Source organism: Octopus bimaculoides, chromosome 8, assembly GCF_046866305.1.
Source record: "Octopus bimaculoides isolate indiv1 chromosome 8, ASM4686630v1, whole genome shotgun sequence".
Classification (NCBI taxonomy): Eukaryota; Metazoa; Mollusca; class Cephalopoda; order Octopoda; family Octopodidae; genus Octopus; species Octopus bimaculoides.
The window spans coordinates 30142803-30162404 of record NC_142935.1 but is presented as its reverse complement, the minus strand read 5'-3'; the positions used below and the strand labels follow the sequence as shown (position 1 = coordinate 30162404).

The 19602-nt window shown below is 37.9% G+C and overlaps 1 protein-coding gene and 1 long non-coding RNA gene across 4 annotated transcripts in view; one reads left to right on the top strand and one right to left on the bottom strand.

Moving 5' to 3' along the window:
• The window catches only part of LOC106867361 (uncharacterized), a 48199-nt gene extending 36334 nt beyond the window's left edge, over nt 1–11865 (bottom strand). Inside the window, exon 1 of one of the 3 annotated variants that reach the window (XM_089356292.1) lies at nt 11366–11865. The gene's annotated coding sequence lies outside the window, so the exon portion shown is untranslated. Of the gene's footprint in view, nt 1–9737; nt 9958–11365 lie in introns of those variants that run through there. The other 2 variants (XM_089356291.1, XM_089356293.1) reach the window with 2 other exon arrangements.
• A 178-nt stretch (nt 11866–12043) lies between these two features.
• LOC149134344 (uncharacterized) lies at nt 12044–15767 on the top strand. Its single transcript, XR_016242839.1, has 2 exons — nt 12044–12640; nt 13086–15767. It is a non-coding gene; the product is annotated as an uncharacterized LOC149134344 (long non-coding RNA).
• The last annotated feature ends 3835 nt before the right edge of the window (nt 15768–19602 follow it).

The following is a 19602-nucleotide window of genomic DNA, read 5'->3' as shown; positions in this document are numbered from 1 at the left end:
TTAAACTGAAAGATTATTCAATGTTTTTAAGATCCAACATGTTTATTAAACTTGTACAAGAAACTGGATGAAACTTAAACCTTTTCTTTGTAAACTTCGAAGTCAAAGTTTAATAAATACACACACACACACATACATCATCGTCCTCTGTCATCGTTTTAACATCCACTCTACCATACTGTCGCCAACCCCAACTGTTTCCAAGTAAGGTAATATTTCCCCACGACCAGACGTGTTTTCACGAAAGATTGGAAACGAAGGACACTGCTGGCATAACGGTGACACTCGTTTACAATTATCATGCAAATCAATTCAAGGCAGACAGTAAAACACACACACACACACACACACACACACACACACTCTGCCTTCGGTATTCGAGTACTATTTTCCCCACCTTGTTTTGCATTTATGTGCTTACTCGTGAGTTGTCGCCTAACTGGCTCCCGTGCCGGTGGCACGTAAAAAAAGCACCATTCGAGCGTGGTCGTTGTCAGTGCCGCCTGATTGGACCCCCTGCCGGTGGCACGTAAAAAGCATCCACTACACTCTCGGAGTGGTTGGCGTTAGGAAGGGCATCCAGCTGTAGAAACCTTGCCAGATCACATTGGAGCCTGGTGCAGCCTCCTGGCTTGCCAGTCCTCAGTCAAACCGTCCAACCCATGATGATAACGATGATTGACGATTATATATATATATATATATATATATATATATATATATATATATACATATATATAAAACAAATAATAAATGAGTATATGCATATATACGTACAGGTATGTGCATACCTACGTCTATCTGTGTATATAGGTGCATATCTGGGTACAGGACATTGCAAACAAAACGTAGACAAGAAAATAATAATAACCAGAGTACAGAAAACACACAGGCCACATAGAGAACATTTTCCTTCATCAGCTACCACGCTGGAGCACAGACTCGAAGGGTTTTAGTCGAAATCGATTCCAATACTATTTTCCAATTTGGTAATTATTCTATCGGTCTCTTTCTCCAAACCACTAGGTTACGGGGACCTAAACAAACCAACACTTGTTCTCAAGCAGTGGAACGGGACACACACGCGCACACTCATATACGACAGGCTTCTACACAGCTTCCATCTACCAAATTCACTCACAAGGCTTTGGTTGACCTGAGGCTATAGTAGAAGACACTTGCCCAAAGTTAGCTTCTTAGCTATAGAACCATACTTGTAGTAGACTAAAAAGGTTTTTTTAATCAAAACGGGATTGCATTCTGTCATCGTTTCTGTACTGTGTCCGTGACAAAGACACTTAACTCAGTGGCCCAGTCCAGGCACCACGTTGCAGTACAGTTACGCCATACACCTGATTGAGACATTGAATCTCAGCGATTTAATTGGCTGACTGACTACTAACAGCCGAGTTCACCTGGGTGGTATAGTAGTTCACCATTCCAAGCTGCAGCAAGTAACACGGTAGTTCACTGACTTGCAGAGCTGAATGTAGATGCTGCGACAAAAGTACAGCCACCTGCCCAAGAGAAAAATATCAAATTTATCACCTACTTAGAAATGGAATGGGTGATAGATACTGCGTCTGTGACAAATATACTTGATTGTCAATGGTCCGTACATGACAATAGTAACTAGTGCAATTCACAGCCGTATATAACGAAAGAACTATAATTTTGACGAGTAATTTTGCTCGATTCCTGTTGCTAGATACCTGTCATCTTATGGTTTTGGACAACGTCAGAAGCAGGAGATTTAACCTGTCTTGCGTATCGCAGGTAAAACAGATGCATTGTATGTGATACACATTCTTTTATTTGTTTCAGTCATTTGACTGCGGCCATGCTGGAGCACCGTCTCTAGTCGAGCAAATCGACCCCAGAACTCATTCTTTGTAAGCCTAGTATTTACGCTATCGGTCTATTTTGCCGAACCGCTACATTACGGGGACGTAAACACACTAGCATCGGTTGTCAAGCGATGTTAGGGGGGCAGACACAGACTCACAAACATATACACACATATACATATATATATATATATATATATATATATATATATATATATATATACATATATATATATATATATATATATATATATATATATATATATATATATATATATATATATATATATACATATATATATATATATACATATATACAATGGGCTTCTTTCAGTTTCCATCTACCAAATCCACTCACAGGGCTTTGGTCGGCCCGAGGCTTTAGTAGAAGACACTTGACCAAGGTGCCACGCAATTGGACTGAACCCGGAACCATGTGGTTGGTAAGTAAGCTACTTACCACACAGCCACTCCGGCGCCTATTCCCAATTTTTTTCTCAATTATATTTTCGTATGGACACCTTTGATACCCATTTTACTCGGGTGGACCCCGCCCCATAGCCAATCTATGTTTAAAATATCCTATCATATTTTTATAATCAAGTATTAGGAATTCTATTAAAAATATTAAAAAAATATTTTGTACATTGTACATGTATAACCAATTTGTTACACATATTTTAACAACAATGTCTTACATGGACCCCCAAGGGCCTTACGAAAGGAAAGCTGAACGGATGAAACAAGGGTTAACCATTACCTACGCCAAAACAAAAAGGAGTCTCCTCTACATGATCACTTGACTGCTAGAAATAGCAACCAATTCCTACTCAAGTTACACTACCATCTCGAGAAAGGAAAAGACAGATAATGAATTCGTACAAAGCCCTGAAGAGAGGGTAAGGCCATGGTTGGAATGCCTTTGATCATTGGTCTGCTCAATCAGGTGTGACCTGGGACTAAATAAACGACCACAAAGGAACCTGATTATGGTCGTTTTAACGTCCACTTTTCCATGCTTGCACAGGTCGGACGACGTTTTGTTGAAGCAGATTTTCTTACCCTTACCTGTTTCCAAGCATAATGATATTTCCCGCATAGCTAGACATGTTTTCGCACAATAATGGAAATAAATGACAACCATTTACAACAATCGTGAGCTATCACGATAAGAAAAAGAAAAAGCACCACACATACGAGCGTGCGAACGTGCACACATACATACCAAACGGGCTTCTTTCAGTTTCCGTCTATCAAATCCACTCACAAGGCTTGGTCGGCCCGTGGCTATTGTAAAAGACACTTGCCCCCAAGATTCCACGAAAAAGGGACTGAACCCGAAACCATGTAGTCGGGAAGCAAACCTGATAACCACACAGTCACGTCTGCTACTGTTATGATTGGAACATAACTTAGATGATAAACGGTACCACCTTTGACCATTTTCAAGGCATTCAAGATTGATGAGAGGAAGGGAGGAAAGACAGATACAAAGGAATTGCCCCCCACACTGGATTCCGAGCTCGAAGTACGCTTGGCTTGCAACAGAGTACCCTCCGTTGAAGGGTCCCTAAAGACTAATTGGTAATTACATCTCTTGTCCCACTCTGGAGTTTAAATTTCGCTGATATTTATATTATATTTAAAGATGAATCGATCAGCTGTTATTATCTCCCAGCTTATTTATTTTCGTAAAGAAAAAAAAAATAAATCAATACATGGGAGCAGTTTCCCATGGGGCAATTATTATCAACGATATTGCATTTACGTTTATTTTCTTTAAGAAAACTAGACTGGACTGGTAAATATTGATTTTTCCCTTAGGCATAAATAAGGTTTAACACTTGTAGGTGGGACGAGTTGTTGTTTTATCGACCCTGGAAGGATTAAAGCTAAACGGACGAGTAGCGAGGTTTGAATGCAGAAGTGAAAACGTCAACGAAAGAAACATTAAAAGTGGTTACACAGCATTTTTCGCCTACTCGCTGTTTCATAGAAAACCTTACTTTAAATGGTCGCTGCAATCTGTTAGAAATCACGACCTTATCTCTTTACAACTACGGCCTTACTGTCTTAAAATACGGAAATGGCACTTTAGATAATATAGTTTCTACATTCTCCTGAAATATCATTGACCATAGCTTTACTTAATTAGGGCTGAAACTCCGGGGAAAGATTTTGATTAATAACCAACGAACAAGAGATAGATGGATAACCTTATCTATTAGGAGCATTTCGCCTTAATATACCTTACATATTACATATATTTTTTAAAATGTCTAAATATTTTCAGGTAAATTTAAATGGTCTAGAGAAAGCCACATTTCAAACAAGCAAGTTGGACGTCATCTGAGACGTGTGATAAAGGAAGTAAACTTAAAGTAGGTTACTCATGAAATATATAAGGTGCATACACACACACACACACACACACAGTAGTTATATATTTCTTCCAGAATATGCTTTTTTTTTTTCAGAGTTAAGACAACTGACCGATGGTTCTCAACCAGGGTCCATATAAGATTTTGTTATTAAGCTTTATATGCAATAAATTGGTTATACTTCTGCAATACACAAAATATTTCAACATGTTATTTATACAATTCCTAATAATGTTTAATTATAAAAATATAATAGGATTTTTAAAACATATAATGGCGAAAGGGGTCCGTCTGAATAATACAGGAATCAAAGATGTCCATAGATCAAAAATTGTGGAGAACCACTGAACTAAAATATATCGGATTTATATTCATTATATTTTATAAACAAGCCAGTAAAACAACAATATACTGTATTAAATCGGTCGTTAGAGCGTGTTGTCCAATTTTAGTCTGAATTCACTCTCAACGTTTTCTAATTGCACAATATGGTTGAACGGGCAATAACGCAGAGAAGCTTCCGATATATTTAATGGTTTCAAATTTTGGCACAAGGCCAGCAGTTTTAAGGGTAGTCGATTACATCGACTCCAGAGATTCAAATGGCATTTATTTTATCGACCTCGAAAAGGATGAAAGGCAAAGTCAACCTTGGTGGAATTTGAACAAAGAATCCTGCTAGGCATTTTCCACCTCACTAACAACGATTTTGCCAGCTCACTGCATTCTACTTCCTGTATATTATTAAATACAAAAATAGTAGGGTCTCAAATATGTAACATAGTGAGTTAAATAAACAACTTCCTATATTACATATCTCGACCTACCTCTTGGTGTATCAAAAAAAAAATCTACGCTAAAAAAAAAACAAGGGAGATAATTTCAATAAAATCAGCAAATTGAAATATCTGAAGATTAATGATGATTCAGTTAGGAGTGGATCTTGTCTTCAGAGACCAAATGGTAAACAGCAACGGACATGTTTCGGTATTATTATACCTCTTCAGTGATGTTGATTCAACTCAGTTGGCAAAACTCAGAAGTAATCAGTATATATTGAAATAAAAGGAATTTGTTTATAATGAGAATATTGTGTTGTTAAATACAAATTACCATAAAACTCCGTATATAATACGCACTTTTTTCACAAAAAAAAATTAAGATTAAATCAGGAGCGCAGATAATACACAGTATATATGCGCAGGCGTGGCTGTGTGGTAAGAAGATTGCTTCCCAACCACATGGTTCAAGGTTCATTCCCATCGCGTGGCACCTTTGGGCAAGTCTTCTACTATAGTCACGGGCCGGCCAAAGCCTTGCGAGTGGATTTGTTAGAAGGAAGCTGAAAGAAGCCAGTCGTGTGTGGGTGCGCGTGTGTGTGTGTGTGTGTGTGTTCTCCCAACATTGCTTGACAACAGTTGTTGACGTGTTTACGTCTCCATAACTTAACGGTTCGGCTAAAAGAGCCGATAGAATAAGTACTGGAATTACAAAGAATAAGTCCTGGGGTCGATATTTGTTCGACTAAAGGCGGTGCTCCCGCATGGCCGCAGTCAAATGATTGAAACCAGAATAAAAGCATGTTCGGTAGGGAAGTATTTCTCACACCACTTCTAACAAAAAACACACACACTTTAAATAATGAAATACAGTTCGCTTTGTAACCACATAATTTGGGGTTCAGTCCCACTAAACGGCACCTTGGTCAAGTGTCTTCTATAGCTGAGAGCCGACCAATGCTTTGTGTCTTGGGGAAATTTCGAACTTAGGTTCTCATTCTTAAGGTATTTTTTGATGTTGTTATTATTCAGGTCACTGTTTGGAATTGAACTCGGAATTTTGGGGTTAGTAGCCCGCGCTCTTAACCACTACGCCACCAACCCCAAAATTCCGAGTTCGATTCCAAGCAGTGACCTGAATAGTATTAATAATAATAATAACAACAACAACAATAACATCGAAAATACCTTAGGAATGAGAACCCAAGTTCGAAATTTTCCCAAGACACCTGATGAAGGCTGGAGGGTATATCAGCCGAAAGTTGTGTTAACAACAAACAAGATGAGGACAAATATCCGTCAAATGTAAATAATGTACATAATCCCTCATCTCTTAAATATAGAACTGTCAACATCCATATTGTCTTTTATTCAATCACAGTGTATCGAAGACTATGTTATCCAGTGTGTCCTATATTTAAGATACATGATGTGATATGAAGAAAGTTTGGCTGCTATTTCCAGCTGATAGAATGACCACATAACTTCCTGGTTGGTTCAAACCAGTAGTGAAAGGAGTTAATACGAGATGAAAAATAACCATGGAAGGCGATTGTTCTTATCATTTTATCACGAATATTGAGGTAGCTCAGTGTGCGGTGAATAAAAAGACATAAGCGACATTTCGGAGTGAATCCTTTGTCAGAAATAATTAAGATTTTAATTAACATGACACAAGTTGAAGTGAATAATTAACAGTTATCTCCATTATTAATTCCCATACTTCACAGAGGGAGCAAACCCGATGTTATTTTCGGAGCGGTTGCTGCTTAGCCATTAACCTTGATCAAGCAAAACCTATGACCAAAGACGTTCCAGCCTTGACCATCGCATTTGTTTACCCATTGATTCCTTCCGTTTGTTTTTGTTGTTTTTTTTATGACGAAAGGATATGATCTGAGAGAGATTATCGTGCTAAATCTAGCATGTAGAACGACCACGTTGAGACACATCTCGTAGGTTTGGTCATAGTAACAGCAGCAGCACTGGTAGTAGAAGCGATAATACAAAGATAAACAAATAAATAAATACTAGCTTAAATGTAACTATAGTAACTAACGACTGTCACTACCTGCAAACTACTTCGGTAAACACTAATCTATTATTATTACTACTACTACTACTACTACTACTACTACTATTAAAATCAACAGCTCATAAAACAGTAATAATCAAATCATATGACCTTTGACATTCAGACACATACACTGACATAAATACACGTGTTTTTCTTGGTTGAGCGGGGAGCTATTTTATTCTCCCTTTCTTTTTTTAGAACAGGAATATATGATACACAAGAACTACAACTCGAAATTTTTTAATTAACTCAAATGAGTTCCTGCGAACTAAATTCACACAACTCGGCTAGCTTTGATTTTTTTTTTTTATCATAATCATTTTTACCTGATTACATCATTAATGCCACCGAGGAGACAAGACCGCTGAACCTGTAATATGTAGTAACCAAATCTTTCTCAAATTACACCGTATCGTCTTTCAAAAATAAATTTTATCTGTTAATAAAAAACATATCGGATACACTATGCTTGAAAAGATATCGAAGATGGTTTCAGGTGGATGCTCCTAATCAATAGACTTACCTAAGCAGGACCAAATTAAGGCTTAAACACGAGCAACGAAATCTAATGACGTGTGTTAGAAAAAGCAAGCAAATCACAACCTAGTCTATATTCTTGACCTAAAAATCAGACTCAAAAATGAAAATAAGCAATTTTGCTTGATAGGTAGTGTTTCCTTATAAACACAGTTATTGATTATAAGCAACCGATTGATTTTGTCCAACATATTGCTGGTAACTATTCAATTAAACCGCTTCCATCCCAGAAAAATATAACAATGTCAGTCAGAACGAGATATGAACCAAAGAATCAGGAGGGTCGAAAGTTTGCTATTGTAAACAATTTGGTAAACGGAACCGTTTGGGACAATCTGATTCCTAAGAAGTATCCAAATCTAGAGACACAAACATGATATACGTAGGAGCCATTGGAAGCGCAGCTGTGTGGTCATCCGACCTACTAAAAACAACAGCCAAATCTCACTTGTATCACACCCTACAGATAATGTATTCTTCAATGCACGCTGTAGCTGAATAAAAAGATGAGGTCACGGTAGGAACATATTTGATGATAAATCTGCTCAGTTCGAGCTGACCTAAAACAAAATAATATCAGCAACTAAATATACAATCAGGTAAACGCTTGTGTTTACAAACTAGATTTTTTAAAATATACACGATAGTTTTATATTGGTAAAGATGGGGAAAGAGAGATTCAAATAACTCGGGGCACACTCCCTGTACATGTATACATAGATGATATGCAAACATGAACGAAACTAAAGCTACACTGATGTTTTCCACACTACTTTAAATTACTACTACAAACTACTGGGTTGAGTTAAAATGGGGCTACAAATCAACATTATTGATCGGCTGGGTAGACGGACTACATATAACGCAATCAACTGTTTCCAACATCGCACTGAGTTAAGTTGCGAGTAAAAAAAAATAAATACAAGATTCATTAAGCTTGAATTAGGGTAAATGGGGAGAGATAAATCGAATGCAAACGGGTGTGTAGCTCGAACTAATACACAAAAATTACAAAACTACACGCGGAGGAAAATAAATAGTTTACTTAAGCAACCAACTGTGATAGTCTAAAGTACAAGCGCAATGAAAGAGTGTACAATGGTGGCTTCCCAGATTGACAACGCAATTATTAGGTTTCTTTCACTATCGTCCTTATAACATTCTTTTAGATAAACTCTACTGCGCTATTATTGCATTACAGAAAGCCATAGATACTATATATATATATATATATATATATAGTACTCGCACAAAACGAGAAAAATGAGTAGCAACGGAGTGAAATAAGCTTAGAACGAATAAACCCAAATGCATGTATTGAGTACTATATCTCAGTGTGTGTGTGTGTGTATATATATATATATATATATATATATATATATATATATATGTGTGTGTGTGTGTGTGTGTCTGTGTGTGTGTTTAGTGCTGACTGTCGAAAAAGGAGTACTCAACTACCATTACATATTTATTTTGGTCGAGTCAGTTTCTTGCTACTCTGAGTTTCGCCTCTAAGTGCACCAGGTGCAAGTTACGACTCCGTGCGCATACACCTATATATATATATATATATATATATATATATATATATATTAAATATATAATATATACTGCTCTACATCTTCGAGTGTGCTTCATTCGGATTTGTTTTCTACAAACGATATATATATATATATATCATAGTTGTGTTTTGACTCCTACGCATGTGTGCATTAAAGGTGTACAATTAATTAAGATACCATAAGTGCAAAAGACAGGATAAATAAGTCCACCACTACTAAAACGATCTCGTTTCGTTCCCTTTTAATAAATTAATGATGCGACGGTTCCAATCTCGTCCCTTTTCGTGTCTATCCTGCGCTGAATTGAATAACGGCATTAATGAAAATGTAATTAAGTGAAATCTCATACGGCACGCTATTTTAGTTAGTCTTACAGTTGCAGTGTCTAGTTGGCAACTAACATTAGACTACAATATGTTGCCGTAGTATAGACAGAATAGACGTTGCGAAAGTATACAGAACACAAAAGCATGCACCACACAAAATCACGGACTTAACGGGAGCACAAAACAGAGAAGATACTATACTTATGTATATATATATATACTACATACGATGGGTTCTATTCGACTCCGATACACATAACGCGCACGTTGTTAGCGACATAAACGGTGAGAGAGAGAGAAAGCATGTAGTGTATGTCGAGTCACACCCTTCCACATCACAAACACTACTGTGTGTTGTGCTTAGTTGCAGTTGCTGGAATGCATGCTGTTTCATCGAGTATGGATTTAGTAACACACTCAACTATGTGACCAACGAACTAGATTATCGGCGAACAAGCAGCAGTCGTTGCCAACCCGACTAAACTGAACTGGACACAAAATCAGGGACTATCTGTTTCTTTCAGAAACCATTGCGATTATTTTCGACTCTTTGCAAAACATATTGAATACAATTCTGCTAAAATGTTTCAAAGAAACGTTGAAAATAAGTTTGGAATAGAAATATAACGCATAACCCAAAACATCAACAAAATAGTGTAGTTTGGATTGCTTTTCTTTTTATATTTTCTCTCGTTATTTATATTTCTGCTGCTTCTATTTTGGTATTTTTTACTAATTAAAAAACAGTGACTATTGGTGCTTAATTGTGTTCTTACTATGCTGTATGTACATGTGAAAATGTGGATGTGTGAAAGCGTGTGCGTACACACAAGTGATCCTTAAGAAATAATAAAAATTTTAAAAGAGGGAAGGGTGGTAGATGTTTTTTTTTTTCCCCTGAGACAAGTGCGTGCTGCCGAACATGGCCGAAGGAATGGAAGGTGCGATGTCCAGAAATGAACTACAGCAGGTGTATGAATCTGCGTGCATATGTAGCATACCACCAACAAACATGAGACATCATCGAGAACCCAGATACATCAAACAATATACTGTCACCCCAAACCCAATTCTTGATAAGTAATTCGAGCGATTGAATCGTGTATATATATATATATATATATATATATATATATATATATATATATATATATATATATATAGTCTTAACGAATTGGATATAGAGAGAGGAAGAGAGTGAAGGGAAGGTGGGTATGTATGATAAATAGTTAAATGTAAACAGATCAGTTTTGTAAAACTGAAAGAAAAACAAAAGCCTTAGTCTTAAGTTGGATTCTTAAGTCTGCAGGACGGAGAGAATGAGAGAGAGAAAGAAATATAATGGAAACATGCAGAAGGAATCGTAAGTAAGTAAAATAATGACAAGAACTAAAAGAATACGTAGAAAGGGGATAGAAAGAAAATAGGTAAAGAGAAAATAGTATAATGACAAGAAATAAAAGAATATGTGAAAATGAGATAGAAAGAAAATAGATTCATAAGAGAGGAGGGATAGAAAGAGAGGGGAGTGAAAGAGAAAGAGAGGGGAGTGAAAGAGAAAGAGTATTAGTTATGACAGAGTGTGTCTGCGTATGTGCGTTTGTAAGAGAGGGAAGTAGAGCGAGTAAGAGTAACAAGCAAAATATGGCGGATGGAGAGAAAAGAACAAAGGATGAAATAGCAAGTAGGTCATAGCAATGTTTGTGGATAGAAAAGTAAAGGGATTCCCAAAATTGTGGACACCATTCATTAGCCTCTTGTTTCTTTTCCTTTTATATCCACCACCTCCGGAGCCCTATAGTGGAGAAAACATGTTAGACTAGATGGAGAGGGGTGAGGTTTCATTTACGACCTACCGTAGTCGTGTGTTAGTGGCAGGTTAAAAGAGCTTCTCTGGCGATCGTAGCACGAAGCGGATGCCAACTCCACGACAGCGAAATATACAAACAAAAACAAGGCCTTCAGTTCTATTTTGGATGAAGTGACTACCGACTGGAATGAACATCCAACCGTCTCCTCTGTCTTTACTAAGTCCGTTTATCAGCAGATGGAGATCCTAACAAGAGAGACAGGCTCACAGATAGAAAAGGTTTCGAGACAAACGTATACACATAGTCGGGCATAGTAGCTCCATAAGTGCTACTATAGAGCTATCGCCCACCATGAACAGCTCTAAATAAAAATAGTCAGGGTCCGGTGGCAGATAAGTATACAAACAAACATGCATATACACACGTAGTAAAAACATATGGGGGTGTGTGGAAATTTAGTTTTTCTCTTGATAGCAAGAAGAAAAAAAACAAAAATGCAGACTTACCATTCGGATTGTTGTAGTTAAAGCAAACGAGGTGAATACAAGCAGACGGAAGGAAGAGGAGAATAGAAAGACAGAGCTAGAAACATATAGACGGAGAGAGAGAAGGGGAAATAGTGAGGGAGAAATAACAGATTATAAGCAAATTTAGTAAGAGGAGAGGTAAAGAAAAAGCGATAGAATTAGACAGAGTGAGAGAAAAGAGGAATGAAATCTCACTTGAAGGAGGGTGAACACTAGGAGAGAGGATAAAAAGGGGGCGGAGGAATAAGAGATAGATAGATAGAGTAAAGAGACGAAGATAGTGACAGCAGTGGCGTAATCTAGGCTGATTGAAAGAAACAGGAAGAGAAGAGAAGAGGGGGTTGTAGTGAGAGGAATGTGTGTAGCGAAGGTAGCAATGTAGTGACAAGTATAAGGGCAAATGTAGGAGGATCAGAGGTATTGAGTCGAGCAAAAGACAGAGACGGAAGTAGTTGGATTTCTGCGTGCTGAGTGAAACAGCTTTAAATGTTTCTATTAATATAAAAAAACACTTTTGATCGTAGTATTAGTGCACCCCCCTAGTTAGTTGATAACAATAGTTACTGTATTTCATCTACTAAAGTTTATAGAATCGCAGTATGGTATAAGAAGCATTATCTGAATTCTGAAAAAGAAAAAAAAAAAGGCATTTGATTTAAAGTTATCAAAAATAGAGTAAAAGTAAGGAAAAAAATAGGAAGCAACGATGAAGCTATGAATCTGATTTTGGAATGTATCAACATGGAAGCTATCCGCACAAGAAATAAACAGCCAAAAACTATTGATCATGCAGGTAAATGAATTTCAACAAGTGAAGAAATCTGAAGCTTTTAGGTGGATTCTTATTTTCATCATCGCCACCGTTAGTAACCAAAAATATATTTCAAAACTGCTTCAAAATAGGTTACTTAGAATTTGGCGATAGTGTCCAAACAAAAATAGTGTAATAAACTTTTTAAATGTTCTAAACAGTAAAATACTCGATGTTTGTTTTTTAGTTATCTGTTAATCCTAATGAAAAGTATTCAGTTGAAAAGCTAGTTATTTGATATATTAAATCAAACAAGCTAAAATGTTTTTCAGGGATTATAGTAGTCCTAAATAAAACTATATGTAACGAAGCGAAAATCCTGAACTTGCGTCGGCTAAATACAAAATTAAAAAATAAACTGAAGTTTTATTTTCTTAAATTACATCTAATTCTGTCAAACTTTTTTTTTCTTTTTTTTTCAAACAAGTGCTAGGTTTCGACCGACGAATCCACCTTCGCCCTCAATGCTTCAGCTGAGATTCCGACTGGGCTTTGTGCTTTCCCGTTTCTTATGTTGAGGACTGCTTTCTGTATTTCTCCTCGTGTTGGAATCAGTTCCGGAACGTAAAGACAGTTTTGCTGTACACGTGTGAAATGGTGAGTTACAAAGTTCTCCCTCAACAAGCTCCAAACGTTTGCGGTTAGTTGTCTCCGGAACATCCTTCAGGTGAGATGGCAAGATAAACAAAATCTTGTGGAAACTGGCGAACCAGCAACCTATCGAAAACCCAGAACTAGAGGGAGTAATGGGATTGGCTGGGACACATCCTACAGTAACTTGTCTCCAACATTAAAAGGCAAGCCTCTTGAATTACACACCAAAAGAGACGAAAGCGTGGCTGACCAAAAACAACATGGGAAAGATTCACAGAAACTGAAGCACACTGGCGGGTAGCTGCACCTGGGAACATCTGCAATCCATTGCAAAAAAGCACCGTATGTTCTACATGGAGTCAAAGGAATTAAGGTGTTGAACAAACTAATTTTCGTGGAAGGAAAAGTAGGAATTCAACTTTTGATTTAATTTTTTCTAAGGATATAACAACATTGTTTTAAAAACATTGCGTCCCCTTTATTTAAACTAAACTCGTATACACACTAAGATAGTTGCGACATTGATAGCCCGCTCCAAATCTAAATACTGTGTTGAGTAGCGAAAAGAATTGAAACTGTACCACCTAAGTTTTTTCATCTTACTGAATGACAAGATATACGCAATATACCCAAACGTTTATACAAAGCAGTATGACAGAGTGGAGTTAAATTCGCGGTGCTTGGTTAAATGCGCACGCCAATATCGACCTGGTTACCTCCTTTTTTATTTTGATCTGTTCCACCTGATCAGCTTGCAATTAGGCATAAATGAAACAAGGACAACTTGTCAAAATTACCAAGCAAGATTTCTTTATTAAAATTATGTTATTTTCTTTATTTATTTTGTTAACTTTCAGTTTTACAAAACTTTCCCCTCACCGATCGAAAGTCGAGTTTGACCTCATAGTATAGCAGGAGTGATTTCCCTTGTTTATATATATTTTTTCTACATGTATTATTTTCACTCGACCTTAAATTTCTTCAACATATGATCCTAAATAGACTTGTGTTTGGAATTGATGAATTTGGAAATATCATTAATGTGTGTGAAATTAATTGTGAAATAAATGACAACGTTATATGCATGTCAGTGAAATTCGAAATTTAATTCTTCTGTATTCGAGCCCTGTTGATGGTGTGTATTTAAAAAATGAATACACTGAAAGAATTCACTTCATTTGAAAATAAAATATACTATACTCTCCAAGATAATCCTTAAACTGATTTGGCCATTTATTATTTTAAAAGTTAATGTTTGGTCCCAGGCTAGCTATGATCAATTCGTTTATTTAGACTGTATCTATATTAGCCAATGGGTTCTTCGTATTTATAACAGTAGTACATGATCTAAGATGGGTGCAGAGTGGCGAGCATTGCTGACTTGCGTAGCTCTGTCGAATAACCGATGTCATATAAAGACGGTTCCTGGTCAAGCGAGTCTGTCGTCTGTATCACCAAAACCTCACTACCTTCCTTTAGCCAGGAAAAGCAAAGACTTTTCCCGTTTGGTGGTTGTGTGAAGAGGACTTACGGCGGATAAGTTTAAAAGGACTTAAACACTTTATTCTTCAGGCAAGTTCTCAACTTCTTCCAGATCCACTGATTGAGGGAGTTGCTGCCCTTCTGTAAATTTGCGAAAAGATAGGTGTGAATGGACCTGCACTCAACACGTGCGTTTGGGGCGGGGAATACAATTAGGAGAGGGCACTTGCGAGTGAGCTGGCAGGATCGTTAGCAAATAAGACAAAATGCTTCGTAAATTCCGCCAAAGTCAACTTTGCCTTTCATTCCTTCGGGATCGATGAGATAAAGTACGAGTCGAGTACTAGGGTCAATATAATTGACTTGACCCATCCCCTCAAAAATTACTAACCTTGAGCCTTACAAGTTCAGGAGAATGCTGCGATATCACTTATACGCCAGGGAAACTGAGTTGTCGGACTTAGGAGTTCTAGGGCTCAAAAGAATAATTTTAATGAAATTTTCCTTTAATGGGCTCTTTGATTGCTGCCCCTTTCATCAGACATCTCATTTCATGCTCATTATATAGATATTTTGTTTTCCATTTTTTAATTTTTTTTACAAATTCTCATGTTTTTGTCATTTGACTTTGTAATGCCCACTCGTCTATTACCCTCGTAGCAAATAAAAGAAACCGAGTCAACTTTGCCATTCATCCTTTTGGGGTTAATAAAATAAGCACCAGCTGAGTGCTGGAGTTGATGTAAGCAACTTAACCCCCTCCCCCAAACTTGCTAGCTTTGTGCCAAAATTTGAAGCCATTCTTATTATTATTCTTAAGGTGGTGGAGCTGGCAGAAACGTTAGCACGCCGGGCGAAATGCTTAGTGGTATTTCATTTGTCATTACATTCTGAGTTCAAATTCCACCAAGGTCGACTTTGCCTTTCATCCTTTCGGGGTTGATGAAATAAGTACCAGTTATGCACTGGGGTCAATGTAATCAACAAGTCCCCTCCCCCAAAATTTTAGGCCTTGTGCCTATGGTAGAAAGGATTATTATCATTAAGGTGGCAAGCTGGCAGAATCACTAGCATGCTGGGTAAAATGCTTAGCGGGATTTCTTCCAGCTTAACGTCCTGAATTCAAATGCTGTCAGGATCAACTTTGCATTTCATTCTTTTGAGGTCGATAAAATAGGTACTGGTTGAACACTGGGGTCAATATAATCGATTTGTCCCCTCCTGAAATTGCTGCCTTGTGCCAAAATTTGATATCATTATTATTATATAAAGGCAGTGAGCTGGCAGAATCATTAGCATGCTGAATGAAATGCTTAGCAGTATTTCACTTGTCACTATGTTCTGAGTTCAAATTCCACCAAGGTCGACTTTTCCTTTCATCCTTTCAGAGTCAATAAAACAAGTACCAATTGAACACTGGGGTCAATGTAATTGACTCATCCCCTCCCCCAAAATTGCTGCCCTTGTGGCAAAATCTGAAACCATTATTTTTATTATTACATATATATATATATTGCACACCTTGTAAGAAGGACATGAACAATATGAAGCCATACAAGCCATGCTAAAATAAAACTTAATGAGCATCATCATCATTTAACGTCCGCTTTCCATGCTAGCATGGGTTGGACGATTTGACTGAGGACTGGTGAAACCGGATGGCAACACCAGGCTCCAATCTGATTTGGCAGAGTTTCTACAGCTGGATGCCCTTCCTAACGCCAACCACTCAGAGAGTGTAGTGGGTGCTTTTACGTGCCACCGGCACGAGGGCTAGTCAGGCGGTACTGGCAACGGCCACGCTCAAAATGGTGTATTTTATGTGCCACCCGCACAAGAGCCAGTCCAAGGGCACTGGCAACGATCTCACTCGAAAATCCTACGAAGGCCAGTCAGGCGGTACTGGCAATGTATACATATATAGTAGCATCTAAGAATGGTTGTAACAAAACACAAGAGAACACTGACAACAAAAAAGCCTGTAATTTATTTCATAATTCAGATAAGTGAAAATATCCTGTCTGTTGCTTCATTTGTGTTTTCATCTACACAATGTCTCAATCAGTTTAATATCCAATCATCAGGAGTCCTATTCCTGGGTACATACACTGTTCCTGCTCGCTTTTGAAGAGTAAAGGTGTCATTTCACTGTTCTTTGTCTATCTCAACCAAGCTGCAAATATTGAATCTTTGGAGTCATGACTTCAAACTGAACTTGAAATTCTTGGCTCAGTAACCACAATGGTAATAAGTTCCTTTGGTAGGTAAATGCCTGCCCAATCTCCCCACATTATGAACAGCTTATAGAAATCATCATCATCATCATTTAACATCTGTTTTCCATGCTGGTATGGGTTACATGGTTTGATAGGAGCTGGCCAGTTGGAGAACCACAGGCATGACTTTTACAGCTGGATGCCCTTCCTAATGCCAACTACTTTACAGAGTGCACTTGGTGCTTTTCCTGTGACACCAGCACAGTACTTTGTATGTGAAACCAGCAAGGGTGCTGTTTATATGACACTAGCACATGTGCTTTTTACATGGCACCAGTAAGGGTGCGTTTCAAGTGGCATCAGCATGGGTGCTTTTCATGTGGCACCAGCATGTGCTTTTCAAGTGGCATCAGCACGGGTGCTTTTTATTTGGCACCAGCATGGGTGCTTTTCCTGTAGTACCAGTATGGGTATTTTTCATGTGGCACCAACATGGGTGCTTTTCATGTGGCATCAGCTTGAGTACTTTTTGTATGGCACCAGCGTGGGTACCTTTCATGTGGCACCAGCATGGGTGCTATTTACATGACACCAGCACATGTCAATATAATTATTAGCGAAGTGATAAAATGGGTTGAACTCTGGATGAAATACCTTTCAATACTTACTTCCGTTGTTCCAGATTTTAAATTGCAAGCCTACTAGAGTCAACTTCACCTTTCACCTTTTCAGAGGCAATAAAAATATTACTGAATATATATATATATATATATATATATACAGAAAGCAATTCACATATTTGTGGCCTGCTGCTAATGTCATGAATCATTATTATAAATTTATAAAGGACTTTAAAGTAGCTGAAAGAGTCAAGTGCTAAAACTCTTCCCCTACGTCAGTGTGAATTTCTATTCTTCTCCCACCCTCCATAATTTATGGCTTAATCAAAGGACAGCATCTATAACGATTTTTAGAGGGTCTGTGAGACTTTCAGAGCAAAACAGGAATAAAGAAGCCATAACTCAAAAGATATTGCTGGATCAAGTAGCAGTGGCATAGCTAGAGAGTGTGCATCCAGGGTGGCACTTGAGTTTGCTCTAATTGCCAGGTGCCGAAGCCTAAATTGGTTTATACAGCTGACACAAAAGTGTGGCCTCCATAAAAGCACCTCCTGTGCCACTGGAAAGCAGTGTTTCAAGTTCCTGCTACATTATAGGGATGTGTACAAAATAATACCTGTCATCAACACACACACACACACATACACATATATATACGACGGGCTTCTTTCAGTTTCCGTCTACCAAATCCATTCACAAGGCTTTGGTCGCCCCAAGGCTATAGTAGAAGACACTTGCCCAAGGTGCCACACAGTGGGACTGAACCCAGAACCATGTGGTTGGTAAGCAAGCTACTTACCACACAGCCACTCCTACACCTATAGATAACTAGATAAATATATTCTATGCATTTAGTTCCTTGATTTAAAATTCAAACTTTTAATCCCACCAAATAATATGAAGAAATGATTATTTCCCTTACACTAAATGGCTACCTGGGAACACCACAAGTATAGTATTTCTGCTTTTGCAATAGTCATTTTCACCTGGGTACTTTCAAGTTTACCATTCAGTTTGTCAAGTACTACCGGTTCTTGATTATTTTTGCTGACCAGCAATTGTCATTGTTGTGTCTGTATTTGACCATACATACATGGATTTATCCCTGGGAATGCATAAACTATTTCCACACAATGGTAAATAATAGCTCAACTACTTGCTGAACAATTTTGTATAAATACTAAGTCTATTCATGCTCTGTATATTAAATGTTGGTGCACAGATACCAGTATTTTGTATGCATTTGGTATGGTTTTCCAGAAAAGAGCTCCTAAAAAATGAAATTTTATGAGCTATATCAAACTAATTGCAAATTGACAAAATATGCCCAAAATCATCATCATCATCATTTTGATAATTTAACATCCACTTTTTCATGCTTGCATGAGTCAGATGGAATCTGTTGAGATGAAATTTTCTACAACCAGATGCCCTTCCTGTTGCTAACTCTCATCTGTTTCTAAGTAAAGTAATATTTCCCCATGGCCACACATGTTTTTCAGCATCATCCAGTGTTTTAAATTTGGGTTTTGTCCCTGTTAACAGGGGTGGCCAGATCTACCTCAGTGTCATAGCAACTGAGTTAGGCAGGTGCAACCCACCCCAACCTTTGAACTGGCTGGTGCCCATTATCCTTTACTATCATGAGGCTTTTTTGGAGCTAGATTTTCTACAGGGAGCATGCCCTTGCTTACCCCAACCTCAGTTTCTAGACACAAGTGGTCCCAAGACCAAGGCCACGGCCTCTACCAGGATTTTTAAGAAATGCGGTGAAAAACTAGCTGAGGAAGTCAGGGACGCTACTCCCTGAGACCTCTTTCTGAACCCCAGAAGATTCAGGATTTTGTTCCACTCAGCCGCAGAAGCTGTGGATCTCGTCCTGACTGCAGCATTTATGATGTGAGAAGAAGCAAAGGAGCTGTTAACTGTGATATCTCGGATAAAGCATCTGCCTTGCAACCAGGGGCACAGGGTGAGGCCATCAGGTCTCTTCCCATCACATCTGGACAATCCAGATGGTTCCAAGATGAAG